Source organism: Balaenoptera acutorostrata, chromosome 20 (genome assembly GCF_949987535.1).
Source record: "Balaenoptera acutorostrata chromosome 20, mBalAcu1.1, whole genome shotgun sequence".
Taxonomy (NCBI): domain Eukaryota; kingdom Metazoa; phylum Chordata; class Mammalia; order Artiodactyla; family Balaenopteridae; genus Balaenoptera; species Balaenoptera acutorostrata.
In genome coordinates, this window is record NC_080083.1 from 7,033,783 (window position 1) to 7,055,487 (window position 21,705).

General features: G+C 42.9%; 1 long non-coding RNA gene across 3 annotated transcripts in view; it reads right to left on the bottom strand.

Annotated features, from left to right (window-relative positions):
• Positions 1-21,705, bottom strand: part of LOC103012425 (uncharacterized) — a 49,247-nt gene that overhangs the window by 12,604 nt on the left and 14,938 nt on the right. For 2 of the 3 annotated variants that reach the window (XR_009006341.1, XR_009006339.1), the window contains exons 2-4: positions 19,686-19,760; positions 18,864-19,038; positions 16,207-16,357 (exon numbers count right to left, since the gene is read on the bottom strand). This is a non-coding gene — a long non-coding RNA (uncharacterized LOC103012425). The remainder of the gene's footprint in view (positions 1-16,206; positions 16,358-18,863; positions 19,039-19,685; positions 19,761-21,705) is intronic. The other variant, XR_009006342.1, reaches the window with a different exon arrangement.

The following is a 21,705-nucleotide window of genomic DNA, read 5'->3' on the forward strand; positions in this document are numbered from 1 at the left end:
GAGCCTGGATTTGACCCTGGGGGTGACCCTGGAGCCCACACTCTTCTGGACCTCACTCCCTGGCTCCTCTGATGGAAGGCAGAAAATCCCAGCCTGGTGTTCTCTGCAGCCCTCCGGTCACTCTCCAGACTTGGCTTGAGCCAGACCGTAGCACCCACCTAACGCTCGGGGTCACAATGGGGGCACGCTCAGGGCAGCTGTGGTCCTGCATTCACCGGTTCTCTGTCTTACCCAGAGGTCCTTGGGGCAGGTTCTCCGGGCTGCAGTCAGTCCCTGCTTCTCCCTGTTGCATCCGCACCCCACCTGATGGGCTCTGGGGCCCCAAAGCAGGGGCTCCATGCCCTGATGCTAATCCAGCGGGGTCGTGCTGGTTCATAGAAAGTCATGTGCTGTGACTCGGACACACAGCGACATCCCAACCTTCCTACCCCAGGGCCTGGCTTCATCGTGTCCCCACGGGGACAGTTCTAGCCCTCTGCCCAGGCAGGTGCAAGGTACAGAAGAGACACCGACCATCATTCTGCATTTGGGGTTAGAGACTGCTCCCCCAACCCCCAATCTCACACACACACACACACACTCACACACAGGCGCGCACACACACACACACACACAGGCGCGCGCACACACACACACACACACACACACACAAGCCCCGGAGCTCCTTATTTCCTGTGTACCTGTGGACCACAATAGCTTTCCTTGTCCCAGAGAAGAACAAAGCCTTTTCAAGCCTTAGTCTGTACAATCCTCGCCAGCCTATTTCCAGGCACTTGTGAGAATCCCTTTCATTACCAGCGACTCCTCTTTCTGCCCTGACAGAGTTTTAAGGCTTTTCTTTTAACCACCTTTTTCTCTGCCTGCAGCTGGAGGCGTGCTCCTCAGACCCCTATTGCTTTTCCTGCTTTGCTCTCCCCTCTTTCGTCCTCCCTTTCATGGTGAAGATTGATCTCTGCCCAGTAGGCATTGTGAAATTCCCTGCTATGGTTCCTTCATCTTCAGCCTGCCTGTCTGCGGTATTTTAATAGAAGCACCCTCTGGGAGGGTCCACCCCTTCTCCCTCCTCAGACCTTGGAAAGTCCTTTTCTGATGCCCAATTTCAGTCAATATTGGTCCATCGATTTCTTTTCTTCTATGCTGACTTTACCCTCCCAGGGACCAGACTGTCAACCCTGTGAGGATAGGCACCCATCCTGTCATGTCCGAGACTTACATCCCTGGTACCTGGGATAGCGTCAGGCACACAGTAGAGACTCGGTAAATATCCGCAGAATTTGTTCAACCCACCAATCCAACATCCTTAACTATTCAAGTCATATCTCAACATAAATGCCTTCAAGATGGGGAAAAGGAGGGAAAGGTGACATCAGGGAGCATCTCAACTTGTCTCTTATATAAGGCAGAAAAATTTTCCCAGAAGTCCCAGGTAGACTTCCTCTTCTTCTCATTGGTCCAAATCAGGTCACATGACTACCTCTGGGAAATTCTGTACTTGGTTATTCTGTTTCTGAAATTGGAGGCAGCAAGAGCAAAAAGGGGGCCAGAAATGGCTTGTGTAGGCAAACAACACTGTCTGCCAGAAAAGCCTTCGCAGAGAAACCACAAGACATTTGAATGAAGATTGCTCAAGCCATTTTAGGCTGGGATATTTTTAAAAACTGAGAAGAAAGGCACATTTCAGACTTGGTCCAAACATTTTGACTTAGACCCGAGTTAGACCTGTCTTAGGAAAAACCCTAGGCTGGAAAGCCCCTCTGCTGGAGGAAAAGCCCGTGTGTTCAAATGCATGGCTACCAGCTCTGGGGCACAGCCAGAAATTCTATTCCAGGAAGCCAGATGATGGATTATACTGTGGAGTAGGCAGAAATTTGACCATATTATGCTAATAATGTGGCTTCATCAGTAGTTAGGGATCAAAAGCTAGAGGAGGGGGGCAACTCTCATCTCAAGTTGATCACAAAAGCCCATCGACCTTGGACATGATTATGTCAGGAGTAAGGATGGGACTGAGGGACCAAGTCCATTTTCCCATCAAGAATATCCTTTTCCCAAACTGGCTGAACTGTATCCTTTACCCAAGTTACGTAAACACTTGCTATGACCATTATTATGGGTCCAAGTGTCTCATTTATGTTGACTCATGGGCCTTTGGGCTCCCACACATGGGAAGTTGGAAAGTGACAATTCAGTCAAAACAGAAGTTTGGCATAATGCAGTAAAAAGGAAAAGAAAAACCCCAAACAAAGTTCTGTGTATGTCTCTGTACATGTGTTTGTGAGAAAACACACCCACACATAATGTTAAAAGGCCACACTGGTGTGATGACATCCTAAGCCCAGGCCTGTCCATGTAGCTCTGACCACATTCAAATGCTTCAATTCAGCAAGTGATTTTGAATATCCACAATGTCTTTCTTTCATCTGGACAAGCTAAACCAAGTTACTTTGTGAAGAGAATAGAATTCATCATCACGCTGCTGTGTTTGGAGATGTTCTCAGTAAAATGAGTGCCAGCCTCTGCGACTTGGCAGATTTACCCAGCTATTCATCTATTTATCCAGCCACCCAGCCACTTATCCACCTATCTTTCCAACCTAGATATCTATCTATCCACCCATTCATACCGCCATCCATTCATCCAACAAATACTCATTCATTTCTGTGGGACTTTCACTATCCTTTCTTCTTCCTGGCCTTGTAGAGATGTACTTTCTCCCTGTTTAGCCTTCACTTTTCACAGGGAATGCCTTTCCCCCTTTCTCATTTTGTGAAATCCCACTGACCCTTAAAATCCAGGGTCAATCCTCTTTTGGAAGATGCACCATGGACCTCCACCATAAGCCCACAGTGTTATCTTAATTCTTATGGTAACTATGTCTTGTATTCCTCTCTTATTATGTAATAAATTACTGCCTTCAACATCTCTGCACTGTTGTATTGCATTGCTCTTGTCTCTTGTGATTGAAACATTCTGTATTATTTTTTATCTCCCCAAGTAAACTGTAAACTCTGTGAGGACAGAGACTATGGTTTTTACTTCTTTGCCACCTCCCTCCACAGCTGGCCTTTTGCATAACATTATGCAAATTGTAGGCACTCAAAAAATATACTTTGATTGGGTGCGCAGTTTCGTCTATGAAGTGGGGATAATACTGGTGTTATAGGAATTCTGTGAGGATTAATTGAGACAGTGTATATTAAAGAGCCTCTTCAACTGCAAAGTCCCAAAGACATTATTATTGATGATAATATGGCTTTATTTCTCATAAAAATAATAAAGAGTTAATAGCCATATGTTAAGTTATCTACAAGCTGAATGAATAAGCATGTATTCAACAAACATTTCATTAGTACTTATAGAATCATTAGGTCCTACGCAAGGTACCGGAGCGACAAGGTGGATGGAACATAGTCCCAGGCTTCAAGGAATTCTTACTTTAGCAAAGGAGCAGAAACGTAAGTGCCTGTGATTGTGTGTGAGGCTGCAGAAAGCTCCATTATATAGACACAAAGTGCTCGGAGACACTTGAAAGGTTCCTTAATTCTGCCTGGGGCATTAAGAAAAACTTTAAAGAAGAGCTGTCACTTGAGCTGACCCTGGGAGGTGAACAGAAGTCCAGTAGATGAAAAAGAAAAAGAAGAGAAAAAGTAGAGAAAAAGGAAAAGAACATTCTAGGGAAGAAACAGAGTAGAAGTGCCAGGTGTGTTTGGGAAGAGAAGCAGGATGATCTGATCACAACCTAAGGACTTTGTGAACCGTGTTAAGGAACATGAACTTGATTCCGACAATGCAAAAACCACAGAGAAGGGCTTCCCCGGTGGCGCAGTCGTTGAGAATCTGCCTGCCAATGCAGGGGACACGGGTTCGAGCCCTGGTCCAGGAAGATCCCACATGCCGCAGAGCAGCTAAGCCCGTGCACCACAACTACTGAGCCTGTGCTCTAGAGCCCGCAAGCCGCAACTACTGAAGCCCGCGTGCCTAGAGCCTGTGCTCCGCAACAAGAGAAGCCACCGCAGTGAGAAGCCTGCGCACAACGAAGAGTAGCCGCCGCTCGCTGCAATTAGAGAAAGCCCGTGCGCAGCAACAAAGACCCAACACGGCCAAAAATAAATAAATAAATTTATTTTTAAAAAACCCACAAAGAAGGGAAATGATTAGATTTGTATTCCGGCTAAATGACTATCACTGACAATGCTTTCCGATGCGAATAACAGAACCCCAATGAAAACTAGCTTTCTGATGCGAATAACAGAACCCCAATGAACACTAGCTTAAACAATAAGGACATTTATTATCTCACCTAACTGGAAATTCAAGGATAGGCCGGCTATAGGCATGGTACAATCAGCCCCCCAAAGACCCATGACCTTTCCATGTCTCCACTGTGCAAACTCTAGTTATTGCCTTATTCCGGGGTGGCTGCAAAGTGGCTGTTCCAGTAACACATTCAGGCGCAAACAAATCCTCCAGCATCCTCCCAGGAGGCACCCCTCCCCACGCCTCACTGGGCCACACGGCCCTGTCAGAGGAGAGAGGCCTGGGCTGTGCGTGGCTTGGACCGATCATCTGAGCTGGAATGACACTAGAGCATCCACCATGATGCCCACCACAGAGACCCTGGCTGCCAGCTTGCAGGTGGGCTCCAAGGGGAGACTGAAGACAGGGAGACCCAGTGCAAGATTACTGGACCAGACACCTGGACCAGAGATGTGGCTATGGGCATGGAGGAGGAGGAGAAGTTGAAGACACACCTTGCATGTGAAAAAGAACTTGGCAACTCATCATATGTGGAGTGAGAAACCAGGAGTTGAGAATGCTCCGAGCTTCCAATCTTAGGTGACAGTGGGATTAGTGTCCTATTGCCTGAGATGGGTGTCTGGGTGGTGACTTGGCACGTTTCCTACACCAAGGCCTGCCCGAAAAAGACTGAAAGCATGAGAAAGAAAGACACTCCACTTCTCTCTTTCCCCAAGAATCAGTACAGCGTAGCAGTGGAAGGACTGACTCTGAAGTCATGCCACCTGCTTCCCATAACTTATGAGCTGAGAACCTCAAGTCAACTTTTATTTCCTCATCTGTGAAATGGGTATAATAATGCCTAGCTTGTAGGGTTGTTGTGTCAAGGGCTAAACATAGTCCTGGCATATAAGAGACACCATGGTATAATAGATAAAGGAGGGGACCCGGGTTCAAGCCCTAGTTAGGTCACTCAGTGACTCTATGACCTCAGACGAGTTACTGAACCTCTCTGAACCTCAACTTATTCATCTATAAAATGGGGAAAATACTTGCTCACGGGATTGCTAAGAAAACTGGATTAGAAAAATATGTCAAGTGCTCATAGAAAACAAACTTATGGTTACCAAAGAGGAAAGGGCCGGGGAAGGGATAAATTAGGAGGTTGGGATTAACGTATACACACTACTATATACAAAATAGATAACCAACAAGGACCTACTGTATAGTACAAGGAACTGTACTCAATATTTTATAATAACCTATAAGGGAAAAGAATCTGAAAAAGATATATATGTATATATATTATAACTGAATCACTGTGCTATACACCTGAAACTAACATGACATTGTAAATCAACTATACTTCAGTCAAGAAAGAAAGAAAGAGAGAGAAAGAAAGGAAAATATGTCAAGTGCTAAAGTGGACTTTGGTGTTTTTTGGCTGTCCAAATGAGAGGCAGAGTCCTGCAGTAACTAGATACGTAGAACATTCTGGATCTTCCTCTCCCAGCTCCCGTGAAGCTCAAGCATGGCTGGTGACCTAGACTCTGTCAATCAGATGCACAGGCTCCTATGCTTTGAATGAGCGGAGGGAGGGGAACTGAAGCTAGAAAAGAGGAATGGGGTGGAGTTGGGGGACAGTAGTATGTAAGTAGTAATGGTGCCAGGCCAGAGGGTTCAGCAGTGCAGCCTCTGATCTCTGGAATTTAGTGGTGCTGGCAGCAGGTTTTGTTTTTTATTTTCCTGAACCAGTTCTGTGGCACGATTTTTGCTGTTCTTTGACTGCAAAGCCCTGCTTCGTTCCTGCCTGTTTGCTCTGTCTGGTTATCTGATCTTTCTGAGAATTCTGTGAATGACCCAGTAGCCTCAAAATAATGTTTTTCCTGCTTTAATCTGTGTCAGTCATTTTCTGTGCTTATGACTAGGAATCCTGACTACACAAGTGTCTAGCATGATGCCTGGCATGGAAGGGGAATGCCACGTTGGTTCTTTTCTCCTTTGGGCTCCTTATTCTCAGCTTCTTTCCTTCCATGCAAGTTTCCTTCTAACTACATGACGCTCTGATCAGTGGAAGGAAAACCTCTCCCCTGTAAAGAAAACATGGAGTCCCTCTATCCATAATCATTTGCTCCACTAGGTCCCATAAAAGATCATTCCACGGGCTAATAAATCTGAGGTGAGCAGCAGGGCAAATTCTAAAGTTGCCAATTTTAAAATAAAAGGAGTTTTGGGACTTTCCTGGCTGTTCAGTGGTTAGGACTCGGCGCTTTCACTGCTGGGGCCCAGGTTCAATCCCTGGTCGGGAAACTAAGACCCCACAAGCTGCACCATGGCCCCTCCAAAAAAAAAAAGATAAAATGAGTTTTGAGGGCAAACATAAACTTGTTCACTAAACCCCAAAACATGACAATAACAGATACCTATGAATGCCTAGAGGCAGAATTTGAGGACCGAGAAACAGAAGTACTCATTTATATGGCAATGATCTTTTGGACTTCATAAGCTGATGGGCCAATTAAGTACCCAGAAGAGGTAGAGTATAACAAAATATTTGGGTTCACGAAAGGTTTGTTTAACTCATGGGTAATGAAACCATATCAGATGGTAAAGAGGACAGTGGGGAGTTTTAAGAAGTACGTCCTTAACATTCTTGGATGAAAACTGCCACTGGTTTCCGCAAAACGCCCTCAGTATAACTCAGAGATAGAATGTTGGGCTGACTGGGTTACTGAGGGACCACAGAACTCATTTAGTCCACAGCACCCCCTTCCCCAGCCGACAGTTATCAGTCATCGGCCGTTCAGGCTCTGCTTAAAGTCCTTCAGTGATGAAGCAAATGGTTAGCCCAGTAAAATGATGTATTGGTATTAGTTGTGTGGTCCCTAGGATTCATTCTCTCTTCTTATGGAAACAGTGCTCTCCACCCTGCCCCCCCGCCGCCTGTCTCTCTGAAATGATCTCTTACCCACTGTATGAGATCTTAGAGGGACTGTCAATGAAGAGATCCTGCCTTTCCCTGGCCAAGCCAGGCTCATCCGACTCTTCCTCCATGAAGTCTAGGTCTTTGCCAAACCTTTAAAGTAGGGGTAGGGGGTGCTAATTTATCCCAACGGTAGTGTCCTGTTGAGTTGTTCCTTCTGTCTAGGATCCTAGACATCTCTTGCTTCTTCCATTTTTCCAAGCCTGCTTCCCCAGGCTTCTCTCCCTGAGACGTCCCAACCGCCAGTATTTTTTTTTTCCTGCATATGTGTTAACTGGACTTTGTTTCTATTGTTTGCAACCAAAGAACCCTGATTTAACTCACTGTGGCGACAGTAACATCCATAGCTGTTAGAAAGCTCTTCCTTATTGCAAACTTAACTCTTCCTCTATGCAACTTCTACCCCATTCGGTTTGCTAGAGCAACTGTTTTCTAGAGCAATTGTTTCCTGTCTCTGGAGAAACTTTGAGCCAATATTCTCCATGGGATGGACATTCAAATATCTGAGGACAATACAATTTCCATTAGTCATCTATTTTTTTGGAATATACAGCCCTGATTTCTCAACAGTTACTTGTACAACAAATTTCCCAGGTCCATCAACATCCTGGTGCCACTCCTCTGGACGCTTAAAATGTGACCCCCATCCGGGGAACATGAAGGGTATGCTAGGATCATCATTTCTCCCGTTCTTCTCCCTAATTACCTAAATGACCACTTTTTTTTTAACAGCAGAATTACATTGTTGGATTACATTATAATATATATTGAATTAAAACTAATTTTAGGGCTTCCCTGGTGGCACAGTGGTTAAGAATCCACCTGCCAATGCAGGGGACACGGGTTCGAGCCCTGGTCCGGGAAGATCCCACATGCCACGGAGCAGCTAAGCCCATGTGCCACAACTACTGAGCCTGCGCTCTAGAGCCTGCAGGCCACAACTACTGAGCCCGCGTGCCGCAACTACTGAAGCCCGCGTGCCTAGAGCCCCTGCTCCGCAACAAGAGAGAAGTCACCGCAATGAGAAGCCCGCGCACCGCAACAAAGAGTAGCCCCCGGTCCCCGCAACTAGAGAAAGGTCGCGTGCAGCAATGAAGACCCAATGCAGCCAAAAATAAATAAATAAATAAAAATAAAGTATAGAATCTTTAAAAAAAAAAAAACCTAATTTTAAAACTCATTGGGCTTCCCTGGTGGCGCAGTGGTTGAGAATCTGCCTGCCAATGCAGGGTACACGGGTTCGAGCCCTGGTCTGGGAAGATCCCACATGCCGCGGAGCAACTGGGCCCGTGAGCCACAACTACTGAGCCTGCGCGTCTGGAGCCTGTGCTCCGCAACAAGAGAGACCGCGACAGTGAGAGGCCTGCACACCGCGATAAAGAGTGGCCCCCGCTTGCCGCAACTAGAGAAAGCCCTCGCACGAAACGAAGACCCAACACAGCCTAAATAAATAAATAAATAAATAAAGTAGCTATAAACCCATTGCTAAAAAAATAAAAAAAAAAACTCATTACTTCTCCATCATACAAGCAACACATAATCTTTGAAAATGAGAAAATACAAATAAACAAAAGATAAATTTAAGAACTCTCACAACCCACCACCCAGGGATAGTCACTAAAAACATATTCTTGTAAAGCTTCCAGACTATTTTATCTGCTTATTATATTGTCTTTTCTATCAGTTGTTTAATATTCCAAGTATGGTATATATTTAAATAGTACCCTCTGAATGGGTTCTGTACAGTTTTGTTTTGTTTGCTATTGTAAACAATGCTTTGATAAGCATTCTTATACATCCATCTCTGTATATTTCTCTGATGATTTCTTTTATTTCTAGCTTTATTGAGACATAAACTGACATACAACATTGTGTGAGGTTAAGGTGTACAACATGTTGATTTGCTGCACTTAAATATTGCAAAATGATTACCACCATAGAATTAGCCAACACCTCCATCCCATCACATATTTACCATTTCTTTTTTGTGGGGGGAACATTTCAGATCTCCTCTCTTAGCAACTTTCAAGTATGCAATACAGTATCATTAGCTACAATCACCATGCTGTACATTAGATCCCCAGAGCTTGTGAATCTTGTAACTGGATGTTTGTACCCTTTAATCAACATCTCCCCATTCCCCATACCCCCCAGCCCCTGGGAACCACCACTCTACTCTGATTCTCTGAGTTCAGTTTTTTTAGATTCTACATGTAAGTGAGATCATACAGTATTTGTCTTTCTCTATCTGACTTATTTCACTTAGCATATCTGATGATTTCTTAATAATTCCTAGAGGTTGAGTTGCTGGGTCAAAAGACATGTGTTTTCTTGTGAGGCTTTTAATTATCTATCACCAAGTTACCCTCCAGAATCAATGTGCATTCCCATCAGCAGATTATAAAAGCCTTTAAGGCTCCTGGAATTTTCATACGAGAGACTGCCAAGCCAGGTGTCTGTAAGTAGTCATTGATTTTAAGCTCAATGATATACTGTATTTATACTTCTTTAATTGTACTTTATTGACTCTAGTTTCTCCTTCACCCCTGTTGAGATGGTTACATTAGAGATTCAGTCTTGACTCTTGAGCGTCAAATATGAAACCTTGAGATTGAGTCAAGTATGGGGTCTCTCATGAATTCTGGTTTTGCATCACCTGCAAATCTGACTAATGTCCCTGCTATGGTTTCATCTGAGCTACAGATAACATTGTTGGATAGAAAAGAACCAAGAGCTGGGCCCCCACTACCATGATGAAACAGATGTTAGTAGTTTGCCATATTTGTCTCAGCTATCTTTAAATGAGGTGTCTCAAACACAGCTAAAGCCCCACTCCCATGCCCCTCCCATGCCCAAAAGAAGGAGTATGTAATTCCTTTGCCTTTTGTAGTTTTAGTACGCTTATATGCATCCATAAACAATGCACATTACTGAGGTTTTTTTCATTTGAAAATTTTGTAAATTGGTGCAGCCACTATGGAAGACAGTATAGAGACTCCTCAAAAAACTAAGACTAGAACTACTGCCTGATCCAACTATCCCACTTCTGGGTATTTATCCAAAGAATACAAAAACACCCATTTGAAAAGATATATGTGCACCAATGTTCATCACAGCATTGTTTATGATAGCCAAGATAAGGAAACAGCTTAAGTGTTCATCAAAGGAATGGATAAAGGAGATGTGGTATATATACACAATGGAATATTATTCAGCCATAAAAAAGATAAAATCCTGCCAGCTGTGACAACACAGATGGAGCTTGAAGGTATTATGCTAAGTGAACTAAGTCAGGCAGAGAAAGACAAATACTGTATGATTTCACTTATATGTGGAATATAAAAAACAAACAAAAATCAAAATAAATGAACAAAACAAATGAAAACAAACACATAAATACAGAGAATAGAATAGTGGTCACCAGATGGGAAGGGGTAGGGGGGAGGGCAAAACAGGTAAAGAAAGTCAACAGTATGGTGACTGACGGTAATGAAATTTTTGGTGGTAAGCACGCTGTAGAGTACAAAGAAGTAGAAATATAATGTCGTACACATGAAACATATAATGTTATAATGTTACCACAATAAAAAATAAATTAAAAAAAGAATTTGTTGTGCATTTTTCAGTTTGAAGTTTTGTTCTTCTTTCAGAAGACCAGAGCAAAATGATTATCAAGCAATACTGCTGACACAATGACCTTATCCTTTCTTGCTTCTTTGATTGCTCCAAATATTGGGATAGGATGTAGACGCCAGTCATCCCTTTTGGTGGGTCAGCATCTGGACCATTTCTCTATGTCTTGAGAACCTCACACCCCATAAATCATAGCACAAAGCAGAGCTGATCATTGCTGACACCCACTTCCCCAGCCTCTCCTGCAGCAAGGATGTGAGCACATGACCTAGGATCTGCCAATCAGATACATTCCTCTTGGACTTTGAATGCAAAGAATCACCAGCAATTATGGAGAGTGCTTTTCAAACCTTAGTGTCTTCAAGATCACCTAAAAGTCTTGCTGAGATGCAGATGGCTGGGGCCCACCCTGAGAGAGTCTGACTCAGTAGGTCTGGGGTAGAGCCTGAGAATTTGCATTTCTAATGCTCCCAGGACCACGGTAGCTCCTTGAGTTAGAGCAACCTCTACAATGATGATTGTGGTTCCCAGGGGCGAGCTTGGGTCCCAGGGCAGCAGAACTGACACTGTACCCAGTATCAGCAGGGGAAGCTGGGCTAGTTCTGCAGTGGGATTTGGAGCACTGTTTCTTGCTGGGTGGCTGCTGACATTCGTCCTCCAGCCCTTCTGGCAATGCTATGAGCTACTCTGGTCCCATTTAATAGATTGCCTTGCTGCTTAAATGGCCAGTTAGTTTCTGGTGCTTGCAACTAAGAATGTTAGCTGATCTAGTACCCATTTTATTGTCTTTTAAAACTTCCTTTGAGCCCTAAACCATTCTCAGCTTTAGCCTTCCTGACATTATTCTTCCAGATTTGCACTAACAGTATTGCATCCCTGGAATATATGCCACTTAATTCATCTTTGGTACATGTCTGTTAAAAATTCTTGCTTCCAGAATAATGTATCCTTATTATAAACATATTTGGAAAATACCAAGAAGCTCAAAGAAGCAAATTCACAATTATCTTTAACCCTACCACCAGAGACAGCCATTATGAGTGTTTTGTTATATTACTTTCAGTTTTTTCTACATACACACACTTTTTATATATTTGAGATTATACTGTATACACTGTTCTGTAACTTTTTTTTTCATACCAGCAATATAAGTAAACATTTCCCCCGTCAAAAAGTATTGCACAACATAATTTGCCATACGGACACAGCATTCCAGCATACGATGTCCTATAATTTATTCAACTAACCCTTGTTATTTGACCTGTAGGTTGATTAAAATTGTTTGCTAATATAAATAACACTGCCAACTTCTGATTCAAAATAGCACATGGTGAGCAATTCCAACTATAGCCTCTCCAAATTCTCAAAGTTTCATTCATCCAACAAATATTTCTTGGGTGTGTACCATGTGTCATGCACTGTTCTAGTTGCTGAGGATAAAGAAATGAACAAAATAGACAAAAATCCTTACCTTCGTTGTAGCTTTCATTCCAAAGAGATGAACAGTAATAATACTGCATGTCAATAATATACACACAAACATACAATATACTAATAATATACCAACAATAAAATAGTGATGGCAGCTACACTTATTAAATGTTTGCCATGTGTCAAACATTATGCTAAGCCCTTTCTGGGCAATTAATCCACAGACGCTATTATCATCTCTATTTTTCAGAAAAGACCACATGCACTTAAACTTTCTCCTAACCCACTATTAACACAGGAAGACCTGGTGTTGAATCAGTTAAATCTGACCCCTCCCCAAAGCCTATGATGGGAGCAAGAAGACGCCACCCCACAGAGCTGTGGAATCCCAAGTGAGAGCCTATTTTAATCAAGGAAATGGACCAGGATCTGTACTGATCAAGCCTCACTTCAGCTGTAGACTGGGAAGGAAATGAGACCATTGCCCCCATGAGACCACAGGTGATTTGCCTTCTACCTGTTGACAAGCATCAGATCATGTGTTGTTCAGAGCAAATTAAGAGCACAAAACCAGCATGGGGTCCATGAAAAAATACAGAAGGGAATGAAAAAAAAGCATATGCCTCATTAGAAGACTTAGAGGAAGAGCAAGGCACTGATAAACAGCCATTGCCGGATCAGTAGGTAGATGCCGGGAAACTTTTTTGCATCCACCAGAGGATACAAGAAGACACGGCCTTTCTTAAATATATGGTTAAAAGGAGAAACAGACTCAGGTGAAAAGGCAACAGACTGAGATAAATAAAAGTAGCATTAAAAGGGTGATAAACCGCAATGAAGAGCGGTCCCCGCACCGCGATGAAGAGTGGCCCCCGCTTGCCGCAACTGGAGAAAGCCCTCGCACGAACCGAAGACCCAACACAGCCAAAAATAAATAAATAAATAAATAAAATCAAGTAAAACTTTAAAAAAAAAAAAAAAGGGTGATAAAGGAGGAGTATAATGAAACTAAAAACAATAGCAGATTAAAACTCACATCACCACTCCTTTCACAAACGGTAGAACTGATGTCACCAAAAAATGTTTTGAATCAGACAATACCATATATTGGTGAAGACCTAAAGCAACTGGAATTTTCCCACATTCCTCGTAAGAAAATGTGTAGAACGGAAGATGCACATAGCCTACAACCTGGCAATTCCACTCCCAGGCAGATACACTAGGGTAATGGTTCCAAACCTGCTTTCTAAAACCTAGATGCTCAAGTCAGAACCTGTACCAATTAAATCAGAATGTCTTGCGGGGTGGGAGGTGAGCTACATATCAATAGGTTGTTTTTTTGTTCATTCCCACGTGATTCCAACGTGCAGCCAAGGTTGGGAATGACTACTCTAGAGAAATCCTTGTGTGTGTGTGCAACAGATGACATCTACTCGAATGTTCACTGCAGCATTGTTTGTAATTGCAAGAATCCAGAAATTTCCCAATGTCCATGGGCAGAATTGACACAATGGGGTGCATTCACACAATGAAACACTACAGCAGAGTAAACGTTAATTGCAGCCGTATCCATCAGTGTGGATGAGTCTCACAAACATTATGCGACGAAGGGAGGGGAAGCAATTCACAGCAGAGCATATACAACTTGATTGCACTTGCATCAGAAAAAATGCATCAACTAGACAATGTACTGTATAAAGATACGCATGTTTGTTGTACGACTATAAAGAAATGCAAGGGAATGATAACCACGAACTTGAGGATAGCGCTTACCAGAGAGGAGGAAAGAGCATCTAAGATACTGGTATTGCTTGATTTCTTAAGCTGATGGCAGTTTATATCTTATATGTATGTTGTGAATATTATTTTGTCTGCTTTAATTATTTGGTCAAATATTTTTTAAAGAATTTTAAAATTTAAAGAGGGGAATATTCATGTGTAGGGACCATCTTGAAAAAAGTTTTCAAAATTCAGAGAAAAAGAACAAAGAAACAAAAAATGATGACGGAAAAGTGTATCTGTGGAGGACACCGAATGGCCATAATTATACCCTTTTTTATTATAATACAAAGAAAGTAGAAAGATTTTTTTAAATCCCACCACTTAAAAGTGAATTTTTGTAAACTTAGATGAGGATAAGAACTCCCAGAACCAGAAACCATGAGGAAAAAGAAAAAGTCTGAAATACAAACAAATGTAAAACAGCATTAAGATCATTGGGTAAATGTGTTGGATTAAATTGGTTGTATCTAACTCTTTGCTCAGGGCCTTGAATGTTTCCTTAAATAAATCCTTGGAAGTAGAATTACTGACACATAATTGATGTTCAAAAAATAGTTGTTAAAAGCATGAATGGACAGAAAAGATTCTGTAAAAGTAACATTCATACAGAAGAAAATTCTGTAAAACTATGTCAGAGTTTACTTTTGAAGGGTGGACTCAAAGATGACTTTTACCTGCTTTTTCACTTGTCTGTTTCGTTTTTCCTTTTCAACAATGAATACATGTTACTTATCTAATAAAAACAGATTTTATAAGTAGGTGTATCCACCGTAATTGCAGCAAGGACCCGTCCTGGGTCTTTCCTGGAAAAGCTCATGCATGGTGAAAACAACTTGTCTATTTCTAAAAGAACAAGTTAGGGACTTCCCTGGTGGTCCAGTGGGTAGGACTCCGCACTCCCAATGCAGGGGGCCCGGGTTCGAGCCCCAGTCAGGGAACTAGATCCCACTAGATCCTGCATGCCGCAACTAAAGATCCCACACACGGCAATGAAGATTCCACGCGGGGCAACGAAGATCCCGTGTGCCGCAACTAAGACCTGGCGCAGCCAAATAAATAAATATTTTTTTAAATAAATAAATAAAATAAAAGAACAAGTTAAAAGAGAGCTTGGGGCTTCCCTGGTGGCGCAGTGGTTGAGAGTCTGCCTGCTAATGCAGGGGACACGGGTTCGAGCCCTGGTCTGGGAGGATCCCACATGCCGCGGAGCGGCTGGGCCCGTGAGCCACAATTGCTGAGCCTGCGCGTCTGGAGCCTGTGCCCCGTGACGGGAGGGGCCGCGATAGAGAGAGGCCCGCGCACCGCGATGAAGAGTGGCCCCCGCTTGCCGCAACTGGAGAAAGCCCTCGCACAGAAACGAAGACCCAACACAGCCATAAATAAATAAATAAATAAATAAATAAATAAGAAAATCCTTAAAAAAAAAAAAAAAAAAAAGAGAGCTTGATTTCCAGCTAAATTCTCACACTGGATGAACCTCAACATGGTAGCCAGCCTCCCTCCACCCCCAGCATGCCTACCTTCTGGTTTTCTCACCCTTAGGTAGCTCCCCTTCCACGTTGTATGAGGGTTGGTCTATGAGACCAACAGGATATGACAGGAGAGGTGGTATGTCACTTCTGAGATTAGGATATAAAAGACACTTCCATCTTGGTCATTCTCTCTCTTTTGGATCAGCTGGTCTGGGGCAAGCCAGCTTCCTTGTCGCGAGCAGCTCCGTGGAGAGGCCCATGTGGGAAGGAACTGAACCTCTTGCCGATGGCCACGTGGGTGCGCCATCTTGGAAGTGGTTCCCCCAGCCCCAGTCAAGCCTCCAGGCGATGCAGCTCCAGCTGAGATCCTGACTGAAACCACACAAGACCCCGTGATTCAGAACCACCTAGTTAGGCCGCACCTGGATTCCAGACCCTCAGAAACTATGTGAGAGAGTAATAGTTTGTTGTTTTCAGCTGCTATGTACGTTTTGGGGTCATTTGATCTGCAGCAATGGGTAACTAATGTACCCTTGTAAACTGAGTTAGTAGCTCTTAGCACCAAGGAGAAGTAAGGAAAAGGGTGGGGGGACAAAGGGGGATGAGGACCCAGGACAGAGACACACTGTCGGGCCACAGCCTGTACCAAGCATCACAGCCAGATCCTACCTGGGACCCCATGTAGGCGGATCCAGTCAAGCGCACAGCCAGCAGCGGACCCTGAAGCCCTGGCCAGGCAGAGAAGCAGGGCCTGGCACAGAGAGGAGAGGTCCTCCTTCTCCACCTCCCACGGGGGCACCCTTGGAGCCGGCTCGAGGGGCTGCCAGGAGGAAGGGAAGGGAGCATTAATAAACAAAGCTGTCTTAGGCTTCCCAAGCCCAGGACGGGGGCTCTCAACCAAAATGTGATACAAAATAGCAACATCTGAATGTGATAGAATGTTTCCTCAAAATGAAACTATTTTAAACTGGAAGTGGCTGGGCAGAACTGATATTTATGAGATTGGGCTAACTTCAGTTTTTCCACTGGTGAGCGTGAATAGGGTTTTTTGAGAGAAAAGGAAGTAAGTTATAAAAGTAAAGCCAACCTCACTGGTGCATGGCTAAGTGGGAGCAGTTCAATCAGAGCAGTTCAATACATGAACAATGAGACCTGAGATGTGTGCACTGCTTCCTCTCGAGCTGGTCAAGTGCCCCATGCAGATGCGTGGCATACTTTCAAGACCTTCCACCATTATCAATGAAGATATTTTAAAATTGCTTAGAATCTCCTGCCCTTATATTGATAAATACTATTCCTTCTTAGACCAGCTGCCCAATAGAACTTTCTGTGATGAAGGACAGCCACTAACCACACGTGCCTATCAAGCCCTTGAAAGGTGGCCAGTGCAACTGAGGGATGGACTTGCAAATTTTATTTAATTCTAATTAACGTAAATGTAAATAGCCACGTGTGGTTAGCGCTCCTGCATTGACAATGCAGTTCAAGATGAAGTTGTACACAATTCTTTCTACTGAACTTTTGGAAGTCTGGTTTCCTAAATTTCGGGGGCAACTTTATTTGCTACTGCAAACCCCGAAATGACAGGATCACGTTGGTGTGAGGTTTCTGACACTTCCACATCAGCCACCAATTCTTCCTGATGTATCCTCAGAACCAAGTTTAGAATAGCATTTACAATAATGTTTACACCAGGAAATTTTGAGCGCAGACTGAATGTCTGATACTATTAAAGAATTACTAAAATTTCATACTGAAATATTTACAGATAAAATGATGTGACACCTGCAATTTGCTTTAGATAATGGAGTGGGGAGTGGATGGAGGAAATAAGGTGGGTTGATAATTGAGGCTGTTGTTTTGTTTTTTGTTTTGCTTTTGATTTGTTAATTGTTGGAGCTGGGTGATGGGTTCACAGGCATCCCTTAGATTAGCCTCGTTACTTTTTTTTTTTGAAAACTCTAAGAGTTTTTAACAAAATGGGGAAGTGCTCATATTATAATATCCAGTGGAATGAAGAAAAGCAAGCTATAAAATGATAAATATACAATCAAACGGGGAATTTATATCAATGGAAGAAATACACAGCATAGTGTAGTGGCTAGGATCCAGACGGCTGAGTTCAGATCCTATGATAACCCACTTGGCTTAGGGGAGTTTTTTAGTTTTGCTAAACCTCAGTCTCCACATCTACAAAATGAGGATCGTACAAGCATGGACCTCTTAAAATTGTTGCGGAGATTAAATGAGCCTATTTATGAAATACTTAGCCAGCATCTGGCACACAAGTCCCATCACTTAACATCTGGAAATAGATTTATAAGTGGTTGCTGTTGGACCACCATATTATCCAATTTTTCGTAAAAGGGACGTCTTCCTTTTATATTCAAGGGGGAAATTTTTTTTTAAATAAAAGAACATCTTCTATTACTACTCCTGTGTTCTGAGAAACTGTTAGCAAATAATTATATCAAATATTAGCAATAAAGCTAATAATTTATCAGATGGTCTAAACTTTAGCAAAAGGAGAATTCCAGTTTATGTCTGAATAAGTGGAACTCCCCATGAAAACCCTGTTTTGTGGCCTTTGTGATATGTGTTAGGAAAGCACGTTCTGGAATTTTCCTCTGGTCTGGGTAGGGGGGAGGTGGAGTGGGGCCTTGTTCTGTGGTTCTCCTCATTCCTGACCCAAAAGCTCTCCTCCCCGACGGACAGACCTTCTTTGCTGATGATGCTACATAATTTTCCCTTTCTATTAGATTTGCCTTTTTTGAGCAATATATATCCTTCCATTGTTACTTTCTAGTTAGGAATCCCCTCCAAGCAACAGTGATGTTTATGAAATTATATTTTTCTTCTTTGGGTACCATGAAAATCTTGCCTTATCCATTCCTTGTACTCTTTGCATTAGGAGATAGACATACAGGACCATAAATAAAGTTCTGGCCCAGCTGTCTTTATTTTTGCTCAAGAATAATAGTACTGTCTCTATTACTGTGTTTCTGTCTATATCACAAATGTTGTTTTCCATTTTCTCCTATCAGTGGTAGCAAGTCCACAGAAACTACACTAAACCGGAAGGCAGGGCTGGGGGGCTGGGGGAGAGAATACTGGTTCGCATAACTGAAAAGTCCAAGGGGTAGGGCTAGCCGCAAACATGGTTAAATCCAGGAGCTCTAATGTTTTCAGGAATTTCTCTCCATCATTAGGCTCAGCTTTCCGCTATGCTGACTTCCTTCTCAGATTCATTAAGACAAGGTAGCATTCAGCAGCTCCAGGCTTATAATGTACCATCTCAGCCACTCTAAGCGAGAAAGAAGGCATACCTCATTACCAATCATTTGAGCAAAGTCCTGGCGACAACTCTCATTGATCCAGATCCAGTCACGTAGCCAAGTTCTGAAACAGCCTTTGAGATTGTGATTGACTTTTTCTGGAGCCAAAGGTTGGGATCAACCCTCTTTAGCCACACGGTCTGTGAGTTGAGGATGGATGGTTTCCCTTCAAAGATAAAGAAGTTGTTAAGAGAAGATTGCAAACGGCTGCTGAGCAGACAAAAACAGCAGCTGTCCACTCCACATCCCATGACGATCTTTTTAAACGCCCTTTGATACCATTTGGAAATTTCCTGCCAAACACATTCTTCCCTGTCTTTGTGACACTCTCTGTCCTTTGCCAGGAGCCTCCTATTCCAGTATCTTGGGCTCTTGCCCAGGAAATGAAACCCTCGTCAACACCATCAACATCACCAGCTGTTCACTCCCAGTATCCTCTCCTTTTTCTTCCAAAGTCACAGCCATCAGCTGGATGAAAAAATGGAATACCGCCTGTATACTCAAAACCTTCCAAGTCCTTCTCAGAACTTTAAAACTTCCAGAGACGTATTCCAGATTTCTTTTTATTGCACCATTTATCTGCACGTGAATCACAAGAAGTAGGCCAGGGCTGGAGATTCTGAGCAAATATCCCATCACATCTTCTATCTGTGCTCCAGATAAAATCCTGTATCTTGTTCCTCCAAGCATGCCACATCTGGTCTCAGAAGGGAGTCACCTTGTTCTGGGAATGCACAAGTTTTTCATTTTCTGTTGTTGTTTTTTTTTCCCCACCCAGCTGTGGCTAGTTGTATACGTATAGAAGGATAGTACCTGGCACGGTGCTGAGGACACACTAGATGTTCAATGATGCATGTCCTGTTTCCACTCTTGCCCTTTCCAAGTGCCCTTTAAAAAAAAAAAAAAAAAAAAAAAAGCTGAAGATGGGATTAGGAAGGGAATACCGGGGACTTTATCTGTAATATATTTTTCAAGCTAGGTGGTTGGGTATGTGAATGCTCATTGCATTGGGTTGGCCAAAAAGTGCCTTTGGTTTTTAAGTAAAAATAAAAGACAAATTTTTCATTTTCACCAAGAACTTTATTGAACAACATATTCACCATTTTGTTCCACGACCTCCTGCCATTTTTCAGGCAACTCTGTAATTCCATCTTCCCAAAACTTTTAATCCTTTGAGCAAAGAACTTTTCCAGGTGCCTTTTACAGTCTTCCAGGGAATTTGAAATTTTTTCCATTACGAGAATTTTGTAAAGACCGAAATAAATGGAAATCCAAAGTTGCAATGTCTGGTGAATATGGCAGATGAATCAGAACTTCCTGGCTAAGCTGTAACAGTTTTCGCCTGGTCATGTAATTCCAGACTTTTTTCATCGAGTGCTGTTTCATTTGGTCTAATTGGGAGCAGTACTTGTTGGAATAAATCATTTGGTTTTCTGGAAGGAGCTCATAATAGAGGACTCCCTTCCAATCCCACCATATACACAATATCACCTTCTTTGGATGAAGACTGGCCTTTGGTGTGGTTCGTGGTGGTTCATTTTGCTTGCCCCACGATCTCTTCCATCCCACTTTACTGTACAGTATCCACTTTTCATTGCCTGTCACAATTTGTTTTAAAAACAGAACATTTTCATTATGTTTAAGTAGAGAATTGCATGCAGAAATATGGTCAAGAAGGTTTTTTTCTTTTAACTTATGCAGAACCATAACATCAAAGCGATTAACATAACCAAGCTGGTGCAAATGATTTTCAGCGCTTGATTTGGATATTCTGAGTATGTTGGCTATCTCCCGAGTGGTATAATATTGATTGTTCTCAATTAATGTCTCGATTTGATCGCTATCAACTTCAACTTGTCTACCCGACCATGGAATATTGTCCCGCGAGAAATCTCCAGCACAAAATTTTGCAAACCATTTTTTAAAAAATAAATTTATTTATTTTATTTATTTACTTTTGGCTGCGTTGGGTCTTCATTGCTGTGCGCGGGCTTTCTCTAGTTGCGGCGAGCGGGGGCTACTCTTTGTTGCAGTGCGCGGGCTTCTCATTGAGGTGGCTTCTCTTGTTGCGGAGCACGGGCTCTAGGCACGCGGGCTTCAGTAGTTGTGGTGCGTGGGCTCTAGAGCGCAGGCTCAGTAGTTGAGGCGCACGGGCTTAGTTGCTCCGTAGCATGTGGGATCTTCCTGGACCAGGGCTCAAACCCGTGTCCCCTGCATCGACAGACGGATTCTTAACAACTGTGCCACGAGGGAAGTCCCTGCAAACCACTTTTGACACGTTCGATCAGTCACAGAAGCTTCTCCATACACTGCACAAATCTTTTTTTGCATTTCAGTTGCGTTTTTTACTTTTCTTGATATAATAAAGCATAATATGCTGAAAACTTTGCTTTTTTTTCTTCCATCTTCAGTATTAAATGTCTAGACAAAAATTCACCAATTTTGATGTCTTTTTTTAAATGTACAGTGATATGACAGCTGTCACATACAATCCAACAAAATTGTTTTGAATGAAGTTAAAGACAACGAAGTACTACTAGAGCCATCTTAATGGAGCAAACTGAACGAACCTTTTGGCCAGCCCAATACTATTGGCTGGTCTTCTGAAATACTTCATAAATTAAAAAATTTGCAGGTTCCAGCTCAAGCTGACAGAACAAAAAGCTAACCTGATCATGTCACTCCGATTGGTTCCCCACAGCCCAGAGGATGACATCTAAGGTCCTTGCCTGGCACACAAGGTCCAAGATGTGGCCCAGTCTTCCTTCCTCCCACCTGTGATGGACTGAATGTTTGTGCCCCTGCCCCCATTCATATGTTGAAGCTCTACCTC